We start from the raw sequence: 5,527 nt of genomic DNA, 5'->3' as shown, positions 1-5,527 counted from the left end.
CCCGACCTTGCCCTCCGCCCCGCCAGGGCCCTGGCGCCCGCTTCCCCTCAGCGTCACATTGTCAGGTGCCTCTTCCCTGCCTTGCCCTTCTCCTCCCATGACCCCCTTCTGCGCAGGACCCTCCGGGGCCCCCTGAGGCTCCTCCCCCTTCCACAGCGACGCCTTGGGGGGGGCTCTCCACCGCACCCCCTTGCTAGGGGCCTTCTGCCCCGGAACCTGAATCCCTAACTCCTGCTGCCCGGCACCCTGGGGATGGGTTTGCCGCGTGCAGCTGCCCCTCACTTCCCGAGCTCCCGTCCGCCTCCCTCTGCCACCTTGGGAGTGCGCGTTCGTCGTGCAGCGGCTCGGGTGTAGAGCTGCTTTTTCTTTTCCTTTCGGTCTGGTGTCGCTAAAGCCGTAGTGCTCACCTCGAATTGGCAAACGGGCTATTTTCTGGAGTGTGTGCCTGCATTCAGAATACGTGATTGTGGTATTTAACGATGACACCAAAAACCTGGGAAAATGCTCAGGACTTCTTAACTGACTTGCTAGAGACCCGAGTGAAGCAGGAGGGGGTCCGGAGCGAGAGCCATCTGTTGGCTGTCAGAAGCAATAGACCTCACAGGGGGTGCGCTTTGCTGTGCTCTTGGTCGTGGGTTAGCTGTTGCCGTGTTTTAGATGTGGGTTTGGCCAGCCAACCACTGGCACAGGCGCAGCAGGCCATGGAATGTCCCCGCCGCATGGGCCCAGGCTCATGACAGCTGACCTGTCACTTGCCCTGGGGTCCTCTAATGCATCGCAGCCCTGTATGTTTTCTTGCCGTTGGGGCGACACGAGTACAGATAAAGAAGAGGTGATGGGACATGGTCAAGCGTCCGATTTGCAGCGGTTCTGGGTGGAGGATGAGCTAACAGATGACACCTTGGCTGGGTGAATCGCGATTTTCGTTCCTAGGCCAGCTCAGCTCCTGTGAACGGCCGAGTGTGATCGGCCCCGTCCCGACACCGGTGGGAAACGGGATGGGGGCCGCGTGCGCGCGCGGGCGCGGCTCAGGGAGTCTGGCACCAGGCTGGAGGAGGCGGGGGAGGCAGGGAGGCGGGGGAGGCGATCTTACCGCTTTCTGGTGCCGTTTGTGTTTCTTCCCGTCAGGGATGTCCTTTCAGTGTTGGCTTTGCATGTTCTCCTTTGGGAGTCGCATGAAAGTATTTTTTGATGAAAGGGAGAGAAAACTACTGAGCAGATGAAGCTAGAAAGCTCAAAGAAACAGCGAAGGAGCTGGACCAAAATGAGCAGGGCCGATGCGGGGAGGCCAGGCCTGCATCCGGCGTGTGCTCTGCGTTTCGTCGTGGACTCCGTGCTCCTCGTGCTCCAGTCTTCGTTCCTTCACCCGTGACCCTTCCACGTCATTCTGATCACTCTGAAAACACGCATTTCGTGTTCACATAAACTACACTTCAAATTTCAGAAAGCGCGCTGCCTCCGCACTGTGTGCGCGGATGGAGGTCGGTTCCGGGAGGGGGCTCCTCGTGCTCCAGTCTTCGTTCCTTCACCCGTAACCCTTTTCTTCCACGTCATTCTGATCACTCTGAAAACACGCATTTCGTGTTCACATAAACTACACTTCAAATTTCAGAAAGCGCGCTGCCTCCACACTGTGTGCGGGGATGGAGGTCGGTTCCGGGAGGGGCGGGTTTGGTCATTCACTACTCGGGGTCCTTGACGTGGCTGCCGCCGCCCTCTTGCTGAGTTCTGGTGGACCAGGCACCACTGGCTGGGGACGTCAGGTGGTCTGGACCTGATCTGCTTAGGTCCTGAGTGTCAGGTTGGGGCCACATGCAGGACGCATTGGCGGTGGTCGTCTTAGTGTCTTAACGGCAGGTTTAACCATTTACCGTGACACGGAAGTGCCCTCTCTGTTTCCTCGCCACTTGTAGCGGTGCCTGAAAGAGGAAAGTACATTCTCCACTTGGAACAAAGCTCCAGGCCAGGACGATCTCGTCATCGAGCAGGTTGTCCTCTGCCCTGTCCCTCTGGAGGAGGCGAAGTGGGGAGGCAGAGGGCCTGCAGTGGGCGCGGTGGGAGGGCCCGCGACATCACCCTCTGTCCTCCAGTCTGGCCTCTGCGGTGGAAACGGGACCTGCACGCCTTGTTTTAACCCCGTCTTTCCCCGCTGAAGTGGAAGTTGAGACTCCAGGCAGGCTGCAGCCTGGCTGGTAACGTGAGCTGCTGTCTGCAGCAGGAAATCGGTCTCTTGCACATTTGTGTGAGCACCGAGAGGTGAGGCTCCCGTCCTGAGGACTGGCCCTCCTTAGCTGCCGTCTGTCCTTCTGGGGTTTGGTTTTGTTTTAAATAAATGATCTTGTCAGAAATCATTGTAAACATGGCAGCGACCAGCGTAACCACACACAGACTGGAACCGACCGTAGTGTGGAGGGCGTTAGGCACACAGTTGCCCCCGACCTTTCTTCACCCCTCGCGTCGGCTTTCTGTGTTGGATGGCAGTGTAAAGAGCTCCCTTTGTCCAGCAGAACAAAGAAAACCCGAGGGAAAAAACTGGGGGAGCTTTTGCTTTTGAAAAATGTGCCACTGTCAGTGAGTCCGGCTCGGTGACGAGATGTGCACCTCAGTTCACAGCGAACGGAACTGCATCAGAATCAGGTGGTTCGAGCTGTGTTGTTTTATTTTTTATTTTTTTATTAAAAATCATTGGGGCAACATCGATTAACAAAAGAACTGTGTTTTAAATAGTCGTTTGCATTTTTGACTGAAGCACCTGGCCTTGGAATACAGAATTTAATTGATGTTTTCTCTGAGTCACATTACATCCTGTTCACTGATTTACACGTGCGTGTTGGATTGGCAGCCGAGGTGGCACCCTGTGCCATGCCTGCTCAGGCCAATTACATTTGGTCTTCTCTCCGTTTGGGTATTGCTTACGAATATATTTTTTGTTCTGATTACTTCCTTAAAAGTTACTTTCGAAGACCGTTTTTCTAAATTGGTGGTTTGTGGGCAGTCGTATTGGAGCAGAACAGAGGTGGGTGCGGTGGGTGACGGGGAGCTGGCGTGGCGTCCGCTCTTGCCTGGCCCCGAGGTCTCCTGTAGGCGGGAGCCGGGCCAGGGATGCTTCTGAAGCGCCACCGACTCTGTGTAGAGTGGAGCGCTCGTCCCTCTTCCCTGCTCGTAGCCCTGCCATCCTGCCTCCCAGGAAGAAAAGGGGGCTCTGTTAAAAAGATCGGAGACCTTAACAAGATTATCCTGAATCTCCTCGTTTTTAAAATGGCAGGCTTCCTAAGTGAGCTGCGGGTGTACGCATTTACGCATGTATGTGTCCTGGGCCTGCACAGAGCGCCAAGCCAGTGCAGATGAACAGCCATGAAAAGCCGTCCGAGAAGAGAGGCCAGGTGAGCGCGTGGTGCCCATTCCTGCAAACGCGAGAGGGCGGCCAGTGAACTCAGTGTGTGACTTTCCGACGGGAGCCCATCTGGACGTAAGTCGGCAGAGCCGGGGTGGGCAGTGGTGTCAGCATAGTTCGCCTCCGGGGCCCCTTCCCGGTGGTGGCTGAGCTTGGGGTGGCTGCCCTGGCATGGCTGCCCATGCGCTGCCTGTTCCACCCCGCACGTGGGCCACAGGACTGAGACGCGGGCCACTTTCCGAAGCTCATTCAGAGGCGCTAGAAAGGTGGCCCCTCTGAGGACAGTCCCTGAGGGGAAGGCCCTGTACGGGGCCACTTGCGGGGCCGCACTGCAGGGCCCTGTGTGCTCTGGGGTTCCTGTCTCCATCCTTGTGAGCTCCAGGGGGGTGGCCGGCCCCTCCTGAGCCTAGGGCATCAGTCCCACTCGCGGTCACCGGTGTCCTCTCTGTGCTGGGCAAGGTCCCGAGGCCACAAAGAGGTGCTGGAGATGGGCGGAGCTGGCCCTGGCTGCACAGGAGGTGGTCTCTGAGGATGGGGCCCTGCTGGCCTTGCCACCAGGCACCCTTGGGGAGGGAGATGGCACTGGAGCAAACACCAGCCAGGGTGAGGCCGCAGGGAAAGTGAAAAGCAGACACAAGAAAAGTAAAGGAAAAAAAGTTGGAAGAGAAAAGGCCGAGAGGGCTCGAGGAGGAAGGCCCTGGGACACGTGCGAGATCTGGGGCGCGACCCCAGAGACGCCGCGGGAAACGGGGACGAGGACTGGGGACCAGAGAGTAGGGGCACCCAGCGGCGACAAGGAGCCGAGCAGAGAACCCAGAAGAAGGGCAGGCGGTGGACGGAGGACCAGCTACAAAGGGGAGGGAGAGGGAGCAGGTGCGGGACGAGGATGCGGGGGGAGACACACGGGTTGAAAAAACTAAGAAGAAAATGGAAAATGAGGTGGTGGCACCAAGATGGGACTTGTTCCGGGGAGTCAGGAACCCCAATCAGCCCGTGGTTTCCAGAGAAGGAGGCCGACAGCAGCGGGGACGGGTCTTGGGGGCGCAGGCGGGGGTCTGTGCCTTGCTCAGGCCCACCCAGGGGGAAGGTGCGCAGGAGGAGAGAGAGCAGAGAGGGGCTGTGCGTGTGCAGGGCGGGGGCGGGGGGGACCACCCTGCTGCCATGCCACCCACCCAGGGGGAAGGTGTGCAGGAGGAGAGAGAGAGCAGAGAGGGGCTGTGCGTGTGCAGGGCGGGGGCGGGGGGGACCCCCCTGCTGCCATGCCACCGCCACCCCCCGGGGAACTCTCGGTGGCTTCCAGGGAGTGTGATGGGAAGAGGCGTGTGCCCTCGCCGTGTCCTTCCCGCCCCCTTAGACCTGTCGGGCAGGCAGGGAGACTCCAGAAAGCGCCGTGGAGCAGCTCTGACCCGTGGGTCTTGCCGCCGGGAGAGAGCTGGCCCTGACGCCGTGCTTGCTCCGTGCTTGCTCTGAGCTTGCGGTGCTCCCGGCCGGCCCTCGATGAGCGGGGACGTTAGCTCCGATGTTCAGCTGTGGAAACGAAGGTAGAGAAAGGACTTGCCCACTGTCACAGGCACGGAGCAGAGCAGCAGACAAGGACACCTTCACTGTCCCGCCCAGGAGCCACCAGCCGCCTGTGGCGGTGAGCGCCTGAGACGTGACTCAGGACAGCACGTGCTGGTTTCAGAGACAGCGTGAGGTAAAGCACCCACGCCAGCTCCTCGGGGTTTAGATGGACTGCACACTGAAACGAGTATTTTAGATAAATTGCTTGAAATGAGCTACATTTTAAACTGAAATTGCTGTTCCTTTTGGGTTCTGGACAGTTTAGAATCCACACGTGACTGCGTCACAGTTCTGCTGGGTGGTGGCCCCATCTGTGAGGGGGTGCAGGGGGCGTCCCCCCCTGGGCGGCCAGCCTGGAGTTGGCAAGGCCCGTGTTGTACCAACCCCACACTCTGCGGCTGCTCGCGTTCGGGGGAGATACTCACACTTTCCGAGCTTTGTGTCTCGAGTGGGAACTGGGGTTACTGGAACTTGCAAGGAATTGTGGTTACGATCGGGGACACCTGGGCAGGGTTACGGAGCTGGCGGGCGTGCGGTGGCATCTCCTGTGGGTTTAGCGGCTTCCCCGGA

This window comes from Pteropus alecto, unplaced genomic scaffold (genome assembly GCF_000325575.1).
Source record: "Pteropus alecto unplaced genomic scaffold, ASM32557v1 scaffold105, whole genome shotgun sequence".
Classification (NCBI taxonomy): domain Eukaryota; kingdom Metazoa; phylum Chordata; class Mammalia; order Chiroptera; family Pteropodidae; genus Pteropus; species Pteropus alecto.
This window is presented reverse-complemented; position numbering follows the sequence as displayed.